We start from the raw sequence: 23,504 nt of genomic DNA, 5'->3' as shown, positions 1-23,504 counted from the left end.
TACCAAATCCCCTTCAAAGTATTCTCTTGCACTTATTTCAATGATTTTTTTTTTTTTTAATCTCCGAGACATGATTTAAAGCTGCTTTCGTGAAACTTCTTCAGAACTAGCTCCAAATTTAATTTTATTGCATGAATAGACTCAAAGTGTTGAGCATGAAGTGTAAATTTCAACCGTGAAAGTAAAAAGAAAAATCACGCTTTGCCGTATGATATTTTCTTATTTCTTTATTCTTATAAGCCTCAGATTGCTCCATAACGGTGCTTGCATAGTCGAATTTTTTGAAATTTTGGGTAGAAACTCGCAACCATCAGAAGCATTGTCCATTATCGTGGTGAAAAATCTGTGAGTTATCTCTTCATAATTTAGTTCATTTAGTACGAATTGCTTCACGCAAGCACCTCAAAAGAATCAAAATAATATATTTTTTAGGAGATTGGCCAACCCGTAGAGATTTGTGATGCACAGCACTATTGCAGACAAGGAAACAGTTAACACTACCTTAATTTTTAAGCGACATTGATCTGACCCTTTTAGTTTTGCTTCATATTTCGAGCCCCGGTTAATGTGATAGCTGAAATCTTTCTGTATCAAAAGTACAAAATCCCGTTTCATCATCTTATATATATGCGGCTTAAGTGTTTGTAGCCGATAGTTTATTGGTTGCTTACGCAACTGTAAATTGTTTTATTCCCCTTGCAGTGCAGCGCGTGACGAATATTATGAGAAAGCTAAGCCGGAAAAATTAAAAATACAAGAGCACGTGCATTTAACATTTAATAAATAAATTTAACATCTGTATACTATACTAGAATTCGAAAATATGCAACCGGCAAAAACCGGCAACGATGAAAAAACAAATAAAAAGAAATAAATAAATATCTTTATTATGTGCGGCTTAAGTGTTTGTCGCCGATACTTTATTGGTTGCTTGAGTAATTGTACTAGCCAATGGGGTGAAGTTGCCACGGCACAGGGTTGCCGTTTCAATTGAGACGTAGACAATTTCCTGTAAAACGTGCCTTTGCTATGACCATCAATAAGTTTCAGGAACAAACGCTTAAGCGTGCTGGCATTCTTTTACCTGAGCCTGCATTTGGACACGGTCAACTTTATGTTGCCTGTTCAAGAGTTGGTGAAAGAACGGACGTAAAATTAAAAATAATTGACGGTCCTTTGCAAGGCGAGCTTAAAAATGATGGAAAGATCTACACAAGAAATGTTGTGCACAAAGAGAACTTTGACATGTGAATTAACGTTTTATTATTTAAATCACATTTATTTATTGAGCTAGCGGTGGCTCTTAAGAAATGTACCGCCAGTGGTTTCCTTCATTGCACTCTACTTTAAGCAATTAAGTAAGTAGAAGGGGAAAACCCCGTGTGGCAGTAAGCAAAGGGTGTCCTCGCCGCCTGCCCTGGGTAATTCAGTCTTTCCACAAAATATTTTAATTACAATTTATAATATCTAGAACAGCGGTCATTTCTTATGACCGCTGGGCTAGTTAGTGATAATATACTTTCAGGAAACTTGCCTTGAGAAAATATCTCATTGAACTTGAACACACTATTATATCTGGAATAAAAAATGCAACATTTTTTGAAAAACCTAGAGAAGCGACTCGCTGCAAGCCACTATAGCGATAGATTCAATATAAGCCCACTTCTGTTTATACATTTTTAAAAATGTACGTCGAAATGAAAGCACAGAAAAACAAATCTATTATATATAAGAAACTCCAGCATAAATTGAAAATCCAGTATAAATAATGTGCATGTGTTTTTCAATAAATCATATAAAACCTTTTAAACTTTTCTCTCCCGGTGCGGAGATGATGAAATTTTTCTGGGGGAGGGCTGACGTTGGAGAACTTAGAAGCACTAGTCATCTTATGTAAACAAACGGTTTTCGCAATTAAAGCTAACACGCAAAAAAAAAAAAAAAAAAAAAAAAAAAAAAAAAAACCTGTAAAATTTAGTTTTAATAGAAATACTTGCATTCTTCTACTTAAAGTTTAATTTTTATATTAAAAGGTATTTTCTCCCGCCTTACAGCATGCCTTCGTGGTGTAATAGTCAGCACACTCTTATACTATTCGAGAGGTCCAGGATCGAGTCCCAGCCAGGGCATTGCACATTTCTTCAGTTTCCTGGCATCGAAAAAAATCCTAATGTCTCTACAATATGTTAATAGAGAAGTCTTGCTTTACACAGTTAAAGTAAAAACTAAGAATAAATTAAAATGGGATGTTACTAAATAATATTCATAACAGCAAAGTGAATATTCAAGGTATTCTATTAATTAAATTCCATGGCAAACAACATTCACTTATTTTTAAAATTTCAAATAAAAAATTTAGTTTTAGAGTATCAATTATGAAATGGAAAACTTTTAATGACACTTCGTACCTGTATCATACATTTATACGATGGGCTTACGAAAGAATAACGTATGATGCACTGGGAGTAAAGAGGTTAATTAAATTCCTGTTTTATTCATGTAAAAGTAATTTTATGAATATAAATTAAAAAATTTAATTACATGGTCTTATATAGAGTAAATTATCCTTTAAGAAATGTAATAATATAAAAAAAATCTGAAAGGTTTCAGATTTTAAATTACGTCCAAAAGGGTGTTTTTTTAACGTTTTGTGTGTTACCTTTATTTATTAGATATCATGTTCTTTGCACTTAAACCATGAAATTCAGTTCAATAGCAATGTCGCAAAATGATTTTAAAATGAGCATATCTTTAATATTTCCGATACACACTTCCGCACGCTGGAGATAAAAAGTTTTTTCACCCATTGTAGAGTGTTGCCATTGCCCTCTTTTAAATCGTTGAGTTTGTTACTCAAAAATTCGTTAAAGTTTTACAAATATGAAATCGATCATAAAACAAATTCCAAATTTCAAATTTGGTCTTCCACATGCTCATATTCGTAGGAGGATTACTTCATTCAAAATTCGATGGCTCTATGCACCGTTGTTTTATCACAATGCGAGAAATATACATACATTTATGCAGATTTTTCATTATTTAATTTCTTCAAATATAATTCAGGATTCTAACATTTGGTGACAACAGTTTGAAAAGTGAAACGGACATTTATAGTGATTCAACGCAAAATCGCAAAACGAAAACAATAGTCCTTCAGGAAGTAATAAGAAGGGCCCCCTTTGGAGTAATAAGAAGGGCAAGAATATAAGAGTAAATGTTCATCAATGTCCAGGTGGATACCACTGTTGAACACTTGTAGTCTGTCCTCGGTTCGAGTCCCCAGTGAACGGATATATGAGAATTTTCGAGATTTTTCGAGCCAGGTACCTTTAAAATGTCCTCCACACGAACGCTTTCTTTCCCTTAGACTAGAGTGTTTTAGTGTAATTTCAGATAATTAACCTGCCAAAAATGTGGGGAGAGATGTTTATAACTTGTATATGGAGATTAATGACAAAAATCTCTTCCCCCTGTTTTTTGGTAAGTGCGAAGGGCTGCAGTCGTGCTTGTTGTTGTTGTCGCCGTCGTCATCAATTTCTGACAGACGACGCCTTTGTTTAATTAAAGAATAGAGTTAATCACTTTCAGCGTCCTTTAGAATTCCCCGTATCGCAATTACGGTTTCTGGATTAATATGATTCTGAAACTATGATTTCACAAAGGCGATACATTCATTATATATAATACATAAACACAAAGTGTTTCTTTTCTCTTCTATTGAACAAAAACGCTTTTAGAATTAATTGCAATTACAGGTTTCTAAATAGCTGTCATTTGAAGCCAGCTATAGATCAAATTAAAATATATAAGAGGATTTTTTTTCAGTTTTACACATGTTAAATCGAAGTCTCATAAAAAAATTACTTTAAAACACGACAAGTTATACATGATTTTTTTAATTATCAGGACTTGTGTTCCTCTTTACTTGCTTTGGAAACATTAACTGTCCTGATTCGAACAGGGAGCTTACTGAAGCTATGTTCAATAATTGTGAAGTAGACAATACACCCAGAAAGGGTATACGAAACCCTTTATTTTTTCTCTCTTTACAATGATTTCCGGAACTTCGGAATACAGAGACCAACCACTTGTGGTCTGAACGTAAGAATATAAAAATATTAACTAAACTTTGGATTAATAAACAAGTGCCTAACTCCAAGATTGGCCGTTAATTAACAAAAAGCCGTATGTAGTACAGAGAGCTGCTAAAACTACGATACGTTTAAAATTATCACAAGGATTAAACCTCTGGCCTTGAAGGCAACCAGCAAACGAGTAAAACTATTATGGCCAGCGGCCTGCTTCTAATAACTCCTTCCTCACTCTTGCTTGGCAAAAAGCCACAACTTAAGTACTTGGCGTTAGCAAGACAAATTTACATAAATAAGTTAAAAGCTTTTAATTCTGGCCGGAAGTAGAAAATAAGAAGTGATAGTAAAGATTTAAAATAAAATAAACGTTAGTAAAACTTAGGATCCTTACATACTTCCCGCCAGAGTTAATTAGTTTGAAACTGAGGTCTAAAACGACCTTGTTGAAAACCTTTAGCTCTAGAATCTAACGCGAGGCCAATCTTTTACAAACATTTCTCACTAGAAACTAGAAATTAAAAAAGTCGTTTTCACATTATCAACTCCATGGACAAGATTTTTCATCTGCACTGCATCTAAACAGGAGTTTCGTAGTTGAAATCTGGTTCCTTCCAGAGATCTGGAAGGAAAACTAGTTTAATGAAATGTTACACAATTAAATGGCAAGTAACATGAATACTTATATTTCTCTTTTAACATTCTTATCTCATTCATGACGTTATTTAATTATCTTCCCGTGCTCTCTGACATGTGTTGTAAAGGAAAACACCAAACACGAGCGTGTGTATGTACAAGTGTTCAACACTACCGCCTGCAATCAAAACACTAACGTGTTAAAATTCAACATAACAAGACCTCAGAACAAACCTTATATTCATCTCTAAACCCTGAGGTACTATTCTGAAAAGTGGCTAACTCTGAAGTGTAGCGTCAGAGAGCCTAACTACATTCATTCAACCTTTAACACATATTCACAATAATTTGCTCTTTTTACAGTTACACGAATAAGTTAAAATTTTTGGCATTACTTTCACTTTTAACATATCACAGTATTTCTTAACTTTTAAAATAACAGTTCACATTGTATATAAGGGCATATTAACATGCCGTTAATTTTACGCATTTTAAAACATACATTAGTAGTACATTGTTAACTTCTATTCTTTTCCAAGCAAGTGCCAATTCTTCTACATTGAAATACTACATTTCAAAAGTCTTTCAGACTAAAACTTCTTCCTTGCCAGAATCTTTTAAATAAAATTTTATACAATAATTTTTTACAATTTTCTTAAGGTACCTTTCTCAAAGATTATCAATACTTTTACAATATTCATGTATTTACACATTCCTATTATACATTAATTTTAGTTTTACTCGCGAGTAATTGAAAAACAATATCAAAATAGGTAACAACTCATTTCTCGCTTTTTTGGCGATAAAGGTAGGCCTCACATGAGGTAAAACTTCTTGAATTCTGCCACTTGCAGTAAGAATGAAAAATTAACTTAAGGTTTCAAAGTAACATAAAGTTTTACTTATCTTTGTGATATTCAAACATCCTTTTTTCTGCCCAGGCTTGGAAAGTGGCAAAGACTACAGTCTGGTTGATCTTCCGTCTTGTACGGTTTCGCCCTTCTGTTCCTTCCTCCATGAACTTTCTTTTCGTTCCAGTTCGGTCACCCTTGAAGACCTTCGTTTTAGCCTCTGTTTGTGGTCTCGGCCGTTTGATGGCAGCTGGTCTTGGCGGAACCGAGACAACTCTCTCTCCTTCCTGCTTGGATCTCGTTGCTGGCTGTTCAAATTTTTCTTGTTTCTTTGCCTCCGCAGCTGGTGTTCCTTCATCAATTCGTCGACATTTGCTGCGTAGACTCCTATCCGATGCGTAGATCTTCCGTTTTGAAGCCGGGTTATGGTTGCCGTCATTTCTCCTGGCTCTCTTTGCATTCGTCGTACTTCTCCCTTCTTCATTCTGGGGGTGGTCGTGCTCTCTTTTTTCTGGTCGGTGGAACGGCTTCTTTTTCTTGTTACCTTCAATTTTCCAACGGGGAAACTTTCTTTTCAACTGCTCCTGTCTAGTAATGGCTTGCCCTTGTGATTGTCGTTGTTCCACCTCTGGAGCTTGTGCCTGCCGTGCCTGATCCTGCAACAGATCTTTAAATATTGGCATTTTATTACGATTATAGAATGGTTTTATCTGGTCAATGTTTGCGGTGCAGGTTTCACCATTCCTGGCTTTTAACACCACTACAGCCTGATTTACTTTTTCTATCATATATGGTCCTTCAAATCGTGGATAAAATTTGGCAGTTTTATCTTCTGGTGCTGAAGAAAGTGAATGCTTAATTTTTAACACTTCATCCCCTACTTTATAAGTTACTCCTACTTTATAAGTTACGTCGTTTCATATCGTAATAAAGCTTCTGTTTTCTCTGTGCTACTTCAGTGTTCTTTTTTGCTTCTTTAATTAATTTTTCTATATCGCCCATTTTAAATTCTGGGGCTCTTTGTGGAACATAAAATAATTTATCTAACGGCGTTATAATCTTTCTGCCTAAAAATAACTCAGCAGGAGTTTTGCCCGTTGTATCATGTTTTGCGGTCCTAAGGGCGAAAGCTAATTCATTGACATAGTTATCCCAGCTTTTATGAAAATTTTTAACATAACTACGGATAATTTTCACTATATTTCTATTGACCCGTTCCGCTATATTTGATTGCAGCCGATAAGGGACCACTTTTAAATTACGTATGCCCAGTTTTTGGCACATGTCTTCAAATATATCCCCAAATATTTCACTTACAAATTGAGGACCATTATCCGATATAACTTTTAGGGGCGCCCCGTATTTTAAAATATATTTATTTCAAATAGAATCAGTAACTAATTTCGCGGAGGCTCGTTTTAAGGGAACAATTTCGGTCCACTTACTAAAATCATCAACCATAACATGGAGATGCCGACTTTTATTTAACTGACTTTTTGGGAAAGAGCCCAATAAATCGATGCCAATTATTTCATTTGGAAATTCGGATTTAATGCTATTTAGAAACCCTGCCGAGCGGAAATTAATATAATTAACTGCTTGACATGTTGGGCAGGACTGGTACGCCCTTGTTAACTTTTGCAGCTCAGGAAAATAAACTGCTTCGCGTACGCGTTGGATGGTTTTTCGAATACCAGCATGAGAAGCTAATGGGGAGTCGTGTAACTCCTGCAGTATATTTAATCTAAGACTAGCTGGGATAACAGGTCGAAATTCGTTGTTGGAATTCATAGTTTTTGTATAAAATAATAGACCATTAGTTCGTAATGGGCCGCCCTTTTTCTTATCGCCACAATATCTCTGTGGCTAAAATTTCCCTTTAAATACTCATAAATGTTTTTAAATTCAGGATCCTTACCCAGTTCGGTTATTACAGTTTCTCGGGAATGTATCGTACATGCTGTGAGCATTGCCACCTTTACAGTAGTACCTTCTTCATCTATTTTTATTCTGGATAGGGCATCTGCTACGATATTTTCTTTTCCGGGGGTGTGCTTGATAACCAGATTATACTCTTGTAACTTGAGTGCCCATCTTATTAACCTTGGGGATAAGTTTTTTCCTGAGTACAATCTAGTTACCGCCGCATGATCAGAATACATTGTTATTGGCGCCCTTCCAAAATAGACTCGGAACTTTTGCACTGCTAACAGAACTGCAAGTGCCTCTCTCTCAGTCGCGGAATAATTTCTTTGTGTTTGATTTAAAGTTCGACTAAAAAATGCCATGGGCTGTTGATTTTGCGAAAGTACGGCTCCTACCGCATAATCCGAAGCATCCGCTGAAATTTCTAAATTCTCATCATTTTCAGGAAATTTCAAAACAGGGGCTTGCGTGAATGCTTGCTTTAATTTTTCGAAAGCACTATTGGCTTCGGCCGTCCACGAGAATCTTGCATTTTTCCTTTTTAATTTTAACTATGGTTCAGCAATAGCTGCAAAATTTTTTATAAAGGACCTATAATATGAACAAAGTCCTAGAAAAGAAGAGAGCTTCTTCGCCGTATTTGGCGGCGGATACTTTTGCACAGCGATTATTTTTGATTCGTCTGTCTCGATTCCTTTCTGAGATATTTTGTAACCTAAGTATTTTAATTCAGGGGCTGCAAATTTGCACTTTTCGACATTAACTTTTAGACCGGCCTCATTTAATAATGAAAACACCTGTCTTAAATCCTGTACGTGTTGGTCCAGATTATCACTAGTAATAATGATATCGTCTAAATAGATAAATGTAGTCTTTCCAAGAACAGGCCTTAGGACAATGTCCATACATCGCTGAAATGTTGACGGTGCCCCTGAAAGGCCAAACGGCATACGCAAGAATGCATAAGTGCCAGACTTGGTTATAAAAGCAATCTTAGGCACATCTTCCGGTTTAACCCCTATTTGAAAATAACCAGTCGTTAAGTCTAACGTAGTCATATATTTGGTAGAACTTACGTTCCTTAGAATTTCTTCAATAATAGGTAACGGATATACCGGATATTTAGTCATGGAGTTTAATTTACGATAGTCAATTGCAAAACGCCATTTTTTCGGATGTGTTACCGGATAGTCATTATTTTTCTTACATAACACAACCGGGCTTGCATAACTACTTGAGATAGGCGTTATGATCGTTTTACGTAACATATCTCGAATGTGCCACTCAATAATTTTTTCTTTATTCTTATCATATCGATATGTTTTGTGGCGAACTTGCAGTGAATCTCCGGTGTCGATACTATGGTTAGTAACTTGAGTAAATCCGGGAATATCACTAAATAACGAAGCAAATTCACTTACCGCTTGTCGAATTTTTTGTTGCTCTTCCTTAGGCAGGTATTCGAGGTTTAACGTCGGTGGTTCTGTTTTTTCTTCTCGAACTGGTTTCATCGTCAGCTTAAGGGACGCTTCGTTAAAATCCAGCGTTGCTTCTGCGTCTGAAAGAAAATCTATCCCTAAAATGACATGTGCTTGTAAATTTTTTACGATAAAAACATGATCTTTACTTGTTCGTCCTTGATACGAATGTATAAGGGTATTTTACCTATGCATTTGCATCTTTCTCCCTGCGCAGCTAACACTGTCGTATTATCCGAATTATATATGCGGTGTCTACGGAAATACTTCCTAAAAAAATCTCTGCCACACAGGAACACTGCGCGCCTGTATCCAGGAGTGCGGTGGCTGGGATGTTATTCACCAATACTTCAATCTTTGGAAGAGTCAAATTTTTCACCATCACTGTATTTAACTTGAAGGAAGAGGGGTTTTCTTGGCCTTCGGATTTCCGCACCCTCCCGTCAGCAGAAATCCGTTTTAGTTTAAATTTTGTTTCTTCCTTTCCATGCCTTCTTTCTTTTTCCGCTGGCCTTCAGACTTTTTTTGTGGCTTACTACTGAACTGTCGACGTTCGCCGGTTGTTTTTGGATACTGGGGTTTCCTTGCCCACTGATTCACTTTGCTTCCGTAGCCGTGTTCTTGACTTTGCTGTGGTCTTGGCGCACCAAATTGGCTTCGTTGCTCCTACTGACGTCTTCTTTCAATGTCCGCCGTTCTTCTACTTTCAAACTGGATTGCTAGCTCAAATAACTTTTCCAGTGTAGTCGGATTCCTTAATTCAATAAAGTCTTGTACTTGGGGAAGTAACCTCGGCACAATCACTTGGATTATCTCAGGATCCGGACGGTTTCCATACAAGAGTTTAAAGACGTGAATTTTTCTTAAAATAAAGGTGGAAAGATTTTCGATTCGTTGCTGATATATGCTGAAGAGTTCCGTTTCTAATCTTGCACGATCTCTTACGACAGGGAAGGCTTTTACTAAGGCAGTCTTAAAATTTTCGTAAGCATAGGTGGGACTTCCTGCTTGACCCAAGAGGCTTCTGCCTATACATTTGAACCAGTTAAGCGCTTGGCCCCTCAAAGCGCTGGTAGATAAGGTGACTTTCTGGAATTCATGGACTGGGTACAGCATGAAGTGGTCATCCAATTTTTCAAAAAATCTGGTTACCGGTGAGTTTCCATTAAATGTTGCTTCTAGTTTCATCGATGCGCGCATGGTCTGTACGATGTAACCAAATCCTTCCAGGGCGGCAGCTGGCATTTCTGGATTCTGAGCCGCTTCTGCAGGCACCACAGGTTCTTCTTGAAACTCGGCCATGGTTATTCTTCTTAGTTGGGCGCCACTATCAGGGCTTGTGTTCCTCTTTACTTGCTTTGGAAACATTAACTGTCCTGATTCGGAACAGGGAGCTTACTGAAGCTATGTTCAATAAATTGTGAAGTAGACAATACACACAGGAAGGGTATACGAAACCCTTTATTTTTTCTCTCTTTACAATGATTTCCGGAACTTCGGAATACAGAGACCAACCACTTGTGGTCTGAACGTAAGAATATAAAAATATTAACTAAAACTCTAACTAAACTAACTTTGGATTAATCAAGTGCCTAACTCCAAGATTGGCCGTTAATTAACAAAAAGCCGTATGTAGTACAGAGAGCTGCTAAAACTACGATACGTTTAAAATTATTACGAGGATTAAACCTCTGACCTTGAAGGCAACCAGCAAACGAGTAAAACTACTATAGCCAGCGGCCTGCTTCTAATAACTCCTACCTCTCTCTTGCTTGGCAAAAAGCCACAACTTGAGTATTTGGCGTTAGCAAGACAAATTTGTTTAAATAAGTTAAAAGTTTTTAATTCTGGCCGGAAGTAGAAAATAAGAAGTGATAGTAAAGATTTAAAATAAAATAAACGTTAGTAAAACTTAGGATCCTTACATAATGAGCAAGGAATTCAATACGTTTTTGCTCTGAAAACAACTTGTTAAAAGCATTTTCTGCCCAATTAATCTCACAATCAATAAGCAGTAGTTATACTCTACATCTCAATTAATAAGCGACCTTCAGAGAGCTTCTCTACCATCTTTTCTCCATTTTATTCTTTCTCTATAATTTTCGAATTTTTGTAGTAGTCTCTGATATTTCTTTATGAAAAAGAATTTTTTTATTGCTGCAAAACGAAAATGAAGGTAAATGTTTCTTTATATTTGTTTTTGTAACGATATGCTTATTTTTAGTAGTACGTATTTTTTATGCGTTTAACTAAAATTTTCAAAATAGTTGCTTATTTTTAACTACTATATTACCTTTGAAAAATGTAAACAATAAACTTATTCCTATTCAAAATCAAAGCGCTCAATTAGGCAGTTCCTTTATTTCATACTTTTCACGTTTGCTTTAAATTAATTAGGTTCATTAGTGCCAGAGTGTCCACCAGGGACAAAATAAATAAGCCTCATGAAAGTATTCGTGTTTTTCCCCATGTGTAACATGTCTAAAAGCCATTTTATTAAAATTAGTTTTAGGAAGACATTTATGAAAACATCCCACAGCTGAAATAGGTATTCTGTGGCTGCTTTGCCGTAATCTAACAAGCAATATTACAAAATACAACAAAAATTGCTTAGCTTATATGCCACATTGAGTATGAAAATACTTAAGATAAATGTCGAGAAAAGTATTTAAACAATAATAATAATAATAATATAATGCTCATAACAGTAATAGTAATATTATAATGATAATTATAATGATAACAATAATAATAATTTTAGCAAAAGTGTACACAGAACTCTTTCAAATATTTCTCCCAACTTTTTTACACTACCATCGAAAAAAAATATTTGAATCCTACATTACCTCTAATCTCTTACCTCACTCTATAGTACATCTCTTACCATACGTCTAGCATTTTGAAGGAACTTTGGTTTGATGGTATTTTAAGCACTTCGATGACCAAAAGTGTTTAACTGTAATTATTTTACTGTTATTATCATTATTATTATTATTATTATTTAATCAGTGAACATCAATAGCCGGTCAAGCACTCTTCAGGAATTATGATGGGATCCATGCCTCACTTAACTTCATTATCATCAAGGATACTAGCCCTACGTGAACCACAATGGGTAACCGATGTTACATGCCCAAGAATGGGAAACAAAAGCGCACAAACAACATAATCCTACCCAGAAATCTGTTACTAATGTTTCGAACTAACATTTAGCCTTCGCTAACTTTCATATTTACATCTTTTTTTTTTTTTTTATCTTAAATTCCTTAAATCGGTAACACACATTTAAAGGCTTGTGGAGGCTCGGCTGAAATAAAAGGGTCAACAGTGAACTGATTAATTAAGATACAATAACTCGCTGAACAAGTATTAATTTAGAAGTCAAACAACAAAAACTTCTTTTGCCCAGCATTGTTAGTCCGAAAATCACTCTTTCAATTTTTCTGCAGCCAAAATTATTCAAAAAACATCTTCCATTGGTGAATTAGATTTTTTAGAGGCATTTTACATTCAAGAAAATCTTTCTGTTCTAGTTAACGATCGTAATCCCATTCCATCTTTGCCTTCAGCCTTTAAAAAAATTATGTTTTATTTCTTGTTTCATGAACAGATAGCGCCAGTAGCTTAACTCCTGTCTAGTCTTTCTTATCTTATCTTTTCTAAAAGCTTATCTCGTTCATTTGCGCTTTTGCAGCTGAAGATGAGGGTTCGGTAAAACCATTGAAACTATTCCTGGGAAAATTTGAATACATAACACTGATTTTTGTTGTGTGACTTCTAAAGTAATGAACGGATTCTTGTACACAATTATGTCCAAAACGATGTGTGATTTTATCAGAAACTGTCACAGATGGAAGAATTAGTATAATGAATGACCTAAAATTGGACATTAACAACGAAGATATAAATGAGTTGACTGGATCTCTCTCATAATCTCTGCCAAATGAATACTTAATTGACCAACAAAAGTTCAATGAAATGCGCAATGAAAGAAAGGAAGAAGAAGAAGCTGGTATAGTAGTCAAGTCTCAAAGTCAAAAAGATGAATGAAGCATTCCCACATCTTGCCAAAAAAATGATTGCCAGTCAAAAATACGGTTGAAGGGTTTATGCACCTTAAGAATTTTTTCAGTATCAAGGAAATGTGTGATCCTAAAGGACAACATATATCTTAGTACGTAAACAATTGAAAAAGGCAAAGGATATTAAAAATTCTTTTTATTAAGGAAAAAATTTTATTCAACTAACACTGGACAAGTTTATAAAGAAAACGTCTGAAAGAGCTCAAAAACGCTCGCTAACTTAGTTACGTATATTAAAAAATAACATTATTAGTAAACAAATATTTTAAAATATAATTTTTAATGTCTTTTGTTACATCTATCTACTTTCGTTCAGCATCTTCACGCATTTTCAGGAATACATTGTGTAGGAAAGTCAAGGAACACCTGTATTATCCACACATTTTGTTGCTATTAGAATGGTACTGACAACTACTAAAGGTGCCTGATTGTGGCAAGGTGCGATTTCTCCGCGAGTCATTCCACGTGCGGAAGACACAGGAAGTTCTCTGAAGTGTTAGATCTAATCTGAGACACATTTCATCTCCAAACAGTACACGCGGGTCGCTGATGCCAGGTTAAAACAGTCTGTCGCCCATAAAAACCTAATAACAATAATGTCTATAAAAAAAAAAGAAATTGTCTATAAAAAGAAATGGCTGCACCTCTAGTACCTAGATCATGCTCGTAGAAAGCACCCTTCCAAGCCAAGCTGGCGATGTTTCTGTTAAGATTACAGTACCTTTCCGTACGTCGTATATTAGTATAGTTACGTTCAGGTACTTATATTTGTACTTTTAGATTACGTAATATGGCTATGGACGGTGAAAAGTAATAGGGGGACCGGAAAGTAATGTCGTTTCTGCGCATGTCGACAACAACATGCTAAGGGCAGAAGTGGAGGCAAATCCATGACAAACACTCTTAACGAACATTGGTCGACCATCCAAGAACATTTAAAGCAGAACGGAAAAATAATCAAAGCAGGTGTTTGAGTCCCCCATAATCTGTCCAAAGAGAACAAAGCCAAGCTATCCATCACACGCAACGTATTGCTTCAACGGCTCCATACAGGACCGTTTTTTGATCATTTGTTTACTGGAGACGAAAAATGAGTCCTATATGATAATCCAAAACGCAAAAGGCAGTTTTAATAAGGGTTTACATCCCGAAAAGGCGCTTCTGGATGTTTGATGGAGTATTCGTGGAATTGTTCATTTTGAATTGCTGAAACATGGACAAACAGTTAATGCAGATCTTTATTATGAACAACTGGATCGAGTGAACCAATTTTTAATCAAAAAATATCCGGCGATTGTCAATAGAAAAGGCATCATTCCGCAACACGACAATGCAAGACCGCACTGTGCAACACGGACACTGGAAAAATTGAATGAATTGGGATGGGAGGTGCTGCATCACCCAACATTACTCACCCGATATCGTACACTCGGATTTCCATTTATTCCGATCCCTACAATATACTTAGTGCCAAAAAATTTGAAAATGCCATCTTGAGATATTTTACTCAAAAACCAATTGATTTGCATCGGTCCGGGGATTGAAAATCCGCACACTAGATGGCAAAAGGTTGTTGATAACGAGGGTGATTACATTATTGATTAAAAATAAAAATGTGCTAAAAATTTATTCGTGTGAATTTAATGTAAGAAAGCGACGTTACTTTCCAGTCCCATTATTAAATCGCACTGCGCTGTTCGTATGTATTCACAAACCTGATAGTTTCTCTAGCCATTAATGAGCACGCTTCACTGAGTGTACTTTACAAGAACATCCAACATCGTTGGATTCCCATATTACTTCGACAGGAGAGGAGCAATGTGGCACCCGAAAATGCAATGTTTTTGCTGGATGCCACAAACAAGGTTTATAATAAACTAGCATAATGTTCGTCGAAAATCATTGGAAAGTAATTTTAACAAAAATAATTTACTGGGAATAATGTTTGCTAAGCGTGGACTAGAATTGCAGGTTAAGAAGAGGCCCAACTGAGTAGTGATCCTCAAACTCTGTTTAATTTTTAAATAGTTGCTTTCAGTATCGGCTTCTATACAATTTTCAAATTTTCTTTGGACATAACTCTGATCTGTCAGAAAACACTGCCTCTCAGAGAAAAATACTTACATTTTTGAGACTGTATTTGGAACTTATTCTGCTGAAAAATGCCATGATAATAGAAATCTATAATTTTTTAATAACGAAGTGGAGATTCTCTTTTATCGAAATAATGAGTACTGGAGGAAAATAAGCGTGTTTTTATGAGTGCCAAAAGAAATTTATTCAAAAAATTTAGAATAAACCCTTCAAAGATATTTAGAGAAAAATTTGACCTTTTAAAATGGGGGGAATTTTGTTATTTTCCGAATTCAGTACGTCTCAAAAATTTCTTTTAAGCTTTCCATTTTCGCTAATGACAATTTGCTTATGAAAATCATCTTTTTCTTTCCGAGAAGAGTAATAAATCATTATGGTTTCCATAAGTTTCTTTTTAAATCTGCAAACAAGTTGAAATATCTTCACCATTTTTAATGTTTTCTCCTTTTCAAAATCCATTAACCAACGTTCACTTGATCCCTTTTTATGAAGTTCGTTATTCTGAATTTTAAAAATATTTTTTGCCTAAAATTTAAAATAAAATGAATTTTAAATTTCGTTTTTCAGATTTAGCTAATAAGATGATTTAAAATATTTGATTCCTGAAATCTGCAATGCAGATTTCAGGAAACAAATATTTTAAAACATTTTATTAGCTAAATTTGGTAAAAAGAAAATTTTCTGTACGTCAGATCTTATGTACATCAAATTTAGATATTTTATTATGACCGTAACTAGACTTCTAACTGGGTATTATGTTTACTAGTCTCATTTTAAAATTCAAAGACTGAGACTAGAAACAATTGTGCAAAATAGAAACAAGTGATCTTCAAAATTAGAAACGTATATTACAAAAACGATAATTCAAAATTCAAAGGTATGATTAACTTACAGCAAAGAACGCAATGGTTCAAAAGTTTTAGAAATAACTGTTTTATACTAAAGCAATACCGAAGTCTATTGCAACTCACCTGAAGATCTTCACGTGTTAGATACTGTTGCTTCGTATTTTTCGTCATTCTTATATTAAGAACATGTATCTGAATTTTCAATTATCAATATATACTTTTATCCATTTTACATTCAAAGTTCAAAATTATTGGAGCTCAAATATATTATAATATATATATATATAATAATATTCAAAAATATTATGAGCTTCGAGATATTTTCGGTAGGATCATACCTTATCACTCTATTAATACTGTATTTGATTAAATCTATACGTATATATAGACATAATTACTAAACAAGTTCTTTTATCTTGTAATGCGGTAATATCTTTTATCTTGTTCTTTGTCAGGCTATGTTAAAACCAAAATAGTGGTCAAATCCTAAATGAGGCTAACTACGAGTATTACTTGTCTCTTATGTTGTATCATTATGGCAGACTTTCATCCGAGTTCTTTATCATTTAATTCAAAACCTTTTTCATGCTACTCTATCTTACGATGTTAATTTGCTCTAGCAGCTGGAACCTGAGCATAAGAAAAAAATTGAATTTGAAATCTTGTGTCAATACATTGGTCTTCGAGTTTGTAAAGCAAGCGAAAATACTCACGAGCTAGAAATCATCCGTTTTATCTCTCACTTGGATGAAACAAACTCAGAATGATTTTTTGTCGAATTTTGCAGCCATCTAATAAATCAAGCTTTGTTTCGTAACTAAGAAAGAGATTATACAGTGTGTAATTTAAAAAGCGACGCTGCAAGAAGGGGGTTACCCGAATGGGAAGAAAATCGACAGATGTGATGTAAATGTATTGAAAACGAAACCTAACAGTGTGATAGAAATTGAACGTTTTATTCAGGAAAAACAGTTATAATAGCAAAAGAAAAAATCAGCAACACCTTGTCCCAGCTCTGGTCCTGATGCAAGCTGTCATCTGGCTGGGCATTGAGTCTCAGAATTAGAGGATATCCTCCTGCGAAACTGCTTATACATGTTCCAGTTGGCGAGTTAGATCGGTGCAATCCAGGAACAGTCCGATGTGCCTGCTGATCAGATCCCAGACCTCAGATGCGCTGTATCGGGGAGAGAGTAGGCTACCGTGCCTGCCAGGGAAATGTTGGAGAATCACAAGGACAAGCAGTAGAAAGGAGTGTTTTATGCGATTGGAGATTATACTCCGATCCGGAGATTATACTCTTGTTCAGATATAACCCATACGTCAGTGAAATGAAAGGCAACACTACAAAACATAGAATCTCGTCTACGTACTGCTATGTTCTAAAGGTGTCACGGATGACAACCAAAATCCTGCTATCAAATGAAATGGCACTATTACTACAACTCCTGGTTTTCGAGCTGTGTGGCGGATGAAAGTCAGGTGAGTATCCCACTGCTGTCTTCGTCATCTCCAGACACTTCTTTGCTGGTCATCAGAGTTCACTTCGAAGCAGAATTTATCACTGAAAGCAATTCTTTGTCAGTCCGTGAGATCCCAGATCGAATGTTCCCGATATCATTGCAAACATTCCTGTTGTTATGCAATGGTGAGGGGAAGCCGAAACAATGACCTCCGAGACTTCAGCTTTGTTCGCTGAGTTTGCCCTGTCAGTGGTCATTGCAGCCATTAGTATACCGGTTAACACGTCAAATCGTTAACAAGGACGCATCAGGGGCTGTGACAACACCTTCTAGATAGTTACAGTAATCTTCGAGACGAGGTTAGTTGCGAGCGCTGATCGGACGATCACTCTGACCTAGCGTTTTTATTTGCGCTCGGTCGGCCAATAGCCTTTTGACGCTCTGTATGATGCATGGCCATGGTTCACCCATTCCTTCCAATATGGTCTAATAGTAACATCAATTTGATCCAAATGTGTAGCGATTTGACCATCCTGCTGCACAGCTCGCCTCTAAATGTTAATCATTTTCATATTTTATTATAAGATATGACATTTGCAATTTTGTCCTATTCGGATAACTCCTTCTTGGTGCGTCATATTTTATGTTATAGAGTGTAATATTATTCGACCATTTTGTCGTTACGTTCAGTTTCACTAGCATTTGGAGAAGGATTACTTCAAAGTGCGAATACTCGTTTAGAAAAATGACAGGAAATTTATTACGCATAACCCATTATCAAAACTTTATTATTATCATTTATGTGGCTCAGGAGGTATACAAAAAATACGGATAGTTCTTATACTGGATTTCTCAAGTACATTTGTAGAGACATTAGGATTTCTTTGGGAAGCAGGAGGTGTGAAAAAGGGCAACGCCTTCGCCGGAAATCGAACCACGGACCTCTGGAATACGCGCCCAGCCTACCCTACGAAGGCCTCTAAGAAGGCGGGAGATATACTTTATATACTCCCCCTTTTAAAGGGCGACTGGGGTGTTAGGGGACCCAGTCGCCAAATCCTGGTGATGAAGAATCATCATTCACCACCTTTTAGTTCGGGCGCCACTGTAGAGACATTAGGTATTTTTTGAAAGTAGGAGAGGTGAAAATGAGCAAAGCTCTCGCCGAGACTCGAACAACGGACCTCTGGAATACGCAGCTAGCGTGCTGACCACTACACTACGAAGGCCTACTAAGAAGGCGTAAGAAATACCTTATGCATTAAAACTACAGGTCAGGAAACAAACTAAATGCCAATTGATTTTATATATATTTTCTTTCTTAACTAATATTGCTAGTATTCGAAATTTTATTTATCTCTTGCCTTGTCACAATATTGTTCTCAAGCTGCCATTTGAAAACTTTTTTTCCCTTGGATAATGAGCTTAAAGAAATTTTTTAATGTCACCAATCGGTAACCTAAAAAAATGTATCTGTAGTTATTTTGAGCTTTTTAGTTTAAAACAGTAATTATAATTCACTTGAGTAGAGTTATGTTAAGTAAAAGGTAGTTGTAACCGTAATGTTTCAAAATATTTTAAAATATGTCTATTTATTACATTAAATGGCACCTGAAGAACTGCGTTAGTGTGTTTTAATACTTAATATCTGAATTTAATTCTTTTACTCTTTTTCTGATAAACGAAGAGCATAATATTTATTTTCAAATACAGTTCAACCGATGAATTCCATGATATCAATTGATTATATTTCTATTAAAAAAAAATAAGTATCATGCTTTAAGTAATTTATTTTCTGAGTTTTTCAACTAATTGAGATAAAAGTTAACAAATGCTTTTAGTTTTGCAATGGAATAAATGAAAGAATCTGTCAGACGATCCGGAGAACTAATTCTACCATGGCAAGAATCTGTAACTTTCCTGTCCAACGAATTACCTCCTCTCACAGTTCAAAAATTAAGTTCTGAAAAATGACTTAAAAAGAAATAAATATTTATTATTATAATCTTTGTTACAATTAGCAGGAAATACTTAGGGTCGTAGAATCATTAAGATTTTCTGAGGAAAAATGAGTAATGCTCCCGCCGGGACTCGACCCTGGACCTCTCGAATGCGCACTGAGTGTGCTACCGTTACACCACGAGCGCATGTAGAAAAGAGGAAAAAAATAGGGTCGGGCTGTGTCCATTTTTATAGCTTATATACTCTCCTTTTTAAAAGGCGATTGGGGATTAAGGGACCTAATCGTCAAATCCTGGTGGTAAAGAAGCGTCATCCACCACCGTTTTAGTTCGGGCGCCATTGTAGAGTCATTAAATCGTTTGGAAGCAGGAGATGTGAAAAATGTGCAGAGCCCTCGCCGGGACTCGAGTACCTATCGAATACGCGCCGAGTGTGCTAACCGTTATACCACAAAGGCATGCTGGAAGGAGGGAGAAAATACATTATAGGGTAAAGCTCTGATTATTCAAATTACGATTTTTAGAAATTCATTTAAACATCTTCGGTCAGACATGGGCTAAAATTTAAGGAAAATATGAATATTATACAGCGGTGTGATGAGAGAGGTTTTTTGGAGTCTTCTTATCGTACTTTTCAAGCATTCGATTTCGTTGTTAGATCATTTACTCAGTTTCTAATACAATTGACGTTCAATCAATCATTCCTGAATGTACCTTTTGTCATTTCTAATTACGACTGCAGTTGTTACTTATTCTTGTGTCCGTCCTTCAGCAAACTATCGTCTTAAAGCATTAATCATTTATAAATAAAGTTCTCATCGGGAAAGAATATCTCACATGCAGCTAGAAATTAAGCAAAGTATGTATTAATTATTTGAGCGTTTTCTCTCGTAATGCAATAATGCTTCGCACATGGCGTTCAGCTCGACATACGAATAGTGTACACATGTGTCTTTTCCAAATGAGATTTCGCTGCATAATGATAGAAATGTATTTATGTTGCTTTTTATTTGTTCATTTCTATTAGTTTATGGAGTTTCAAAATTAATTTTCAGTTAGAGTCTAAAAGTTATACGGCGAAAAAAATAGTCGATAAAATTGGAAAGGGAGAAAGAATCGAACTTCATCGAGATTACACAGCTTTACTAAAATTAGAACTCTATACTGTTGCGTTTTTCTTTCCTGACACCAGTTGTTACGTTATTTTCTACCTTCACGTTCGTACGGGGTTCGTAGATTTGGAATGAATAACGACGACACTTAATGAAGTACCGAAACACACTTTATTTAGCTAATATTAATAACTCAGCTCCAAAGTCACGTTTTAAAGTCCTTGGAGATCTACTCTATACACTCGCTGGAACAATCAGTGACACAGCCTTCAGGTTATCAGGCTATCACGGTGGAGATAGCTTCAATGCAAAGCACCAGAATATAGCTCCCGACTCTCCTCGGTCGTTCTCGGAACTCCACGTACTCTCGAGACTCTCCACGCTGCAACTCGTGACGCACTCGACGACGCACAGAGCACAGCTCTCGACTCTTCGGTTCAGTAGTTCGCGGAGCTCAACACACTCTCTCGACGATGCACTAACCGCGATACACTACAAGACTCTTTCGGTACGCTCGACAACCCACTCGGCAGTCGCTGCCCGGCTGTCAACTCGATCGACTTCGCTGGGATTGACTCGCTAGACGAGACACCAACTCGATACTAACTATCTCGCACTTTACGAGGCACTCTCACTCGCCCTCTCGACGCGGCACACACTAACTGACTGCGGACCAGCAGGGTTTATATAGTTTTCGGCTTGTGTTCGAACATTCTGGGCTAAACCGGTAAGAATTAGTTCCAGAAGATTCTCCATCCGTCCATGGCATATCGCAAATTTTGTCGCCAAATGTCGCTAAATGGGCTATTTATCGCCAAATGTGGCAACCCTAAAACAGCTTTGTGGGGAAGCCATCTTACCATTTCGTAACAATACCAATGCAGTCTGTGAAATTATTTTAGATGTCAAAATCTGATACTTTCAATTAAAACAGTCCAGAAAAGAAACAAGATTTAATGTAGTACATTTATATTGAAAATAGTAATGTTATTTATTTGTAATATGTTACGTATTTAGGATGCTCTCCCACTGAATCTGTTTCTCTCATTCGTCGTGTTTTCCGTCTCATTCAAATTAGTTTAAATGTTTTACTCTGTTTCTATTCTTGTATTTAGCTGCTTCAGCCTCTCTGACTTCAGACTAGCTCATATTATTCTGATCCACTTGAGTTGCAATGGAGAGCGCATTATAATCTAAAAACTTCAGATTGTAGTATGATGCCTAGGAAAAGAATTTGCTATTAAATTCCAAAATTAAACTTAAATAAATTAAAATGTTTAAAATTTTTAAAATGTAAAATACCAAATAAATATGTCGCTTCTCTTCTTAAATAAAAACAATGTCTATCATTGCCAATTCTTAAACTAAATCTTCACAACTGAAAAACGTTAAAATTCAACTCTAATAGAAATCAAGTTTGGACAGTTTTAACATTTGTTTCTGTATTATTTTGAACGAAAAATGGAATAAAAGAGATGTATCAAGATATTAAATTATACGTTAACATCAAACAATTCTTTTATTTATCACAGATAGGTTTTGAATCCACATGTTACTAAAAATTTCCCCCTTATTCATTAAAATTCAATTCAGGTACATATTAGTGTCACTAAAAAATTGAAATTATAAAGGAAATAATGCGCGAAATTCCAGTCATATAATTAATCGTTCTTAGAAACGCATTTAGTTACAACATTCATAACATAAAACTACAGTTATTGCAAAATACTTTGAAGATGTCCAGATTAAATGACGTTTTCAGTGATTAAATTAGTGTTACATAATGTACCACCCTCTTTTAATATCAAAAATAAATTAAAAATCTTATTCATTGTTGACTAGCTTGTTGGATTCAACTTTGCTCATTGTGGAGGCAAATTTACCAAATTTGAAAACAATTCACCTATTCGAGGGATTAAAAACATCAGTTTTTCGGGCATGTATTATTCTTTAATGTAGCATCTAAATGGAGAATATTTGTAATTAATTAGGATAATTAATCATTTTCTGCCTTTCAGAAAATGGTGAAGAATTTAGTGTGTTTTGGTATGGATTAGGAGCCGAGAAAATTAGCATTATTATGGAACTACGTTTTTTTAATATTCCTTTTGATGATAATGCAGTTCGATAATGAAATAGAATACTTAATAGAAGAAAATATATTTCCATTTATTTGTAATAAAATATAATGTTAGAGAATAAATTCTTGATTAAAAGAACTCCTTTTTAATTACAAGAATTAATTATCCAAGCTCATCCAGATCCACCCAGTTCGAATTTCCGAGGCAGTATTGTATTTCATTTTATTAGATACTTTTTTCCCTAGTAAAATTTCTTAAAATTTTTTGAAGCGTCTCTTTCTAAGTTTCGAAGGCATTCATAATATTTAACAGAATTTTCCTTCCAATTAAAAATCCTGTATTAATTTAGCATTTTACATCTAAGTTATTAACACAATGAACCAACAACACGCGCCTCATATGTTATTAAGAAGGATTAATAATTTAGGTTCAACAAGAATGAATGGAGGAAGATAATTAGAAGCCTTGCATACTTTTTTTTTTTTTTTTTTTGTGAAAACGAATTATATATGCTGATCAAAGTATTTTAGTTTCTATTTAGGAATTCCGCTATTTTTTATTAATAAACGTATTATAGCACTGAAAATTAGAGAAGTAATTGTTTATTAAGACATGGAATAATTTACTGAATTTTTCGTTAATTTTTTTTAACTATTTTAAGTACCTGATAAAAACCTAGAGGCAAAATAGGTAAAATGAAATAAATGCGAATCGATCTGCTTGTGAGATTCCCCAAAGATTAGGGTTAATTGATCTTTAGGACAAGAAACTTTACCTTATAATAAGGTTAAGGTTAAACAGCAGTTAAGAATAACTTAATCCTACATTTTCTTTGATTCACGTCACATGAATTCTGCAAACAGACCAAAATGTTAGGAAAATTA

The sequence above is a fragment of the Stegodyphus dumicola genome, chromosome 2, assembly GCF_044657685.1.
Source record: "Stegodyphus dumicola isolate Sdum_Otavi_A_Nest chromosome 2, ASM4465768v1".
Classification (NCBI taxonomy): Eukaryota; Metazoa; Arthropoda; class Arachnida; order Araneae; family Eresidae; genus Stegodyphus; species Stegodyphus dumicola.
This window is presented reverse-complemented; position numbering follows the sequence as displayed.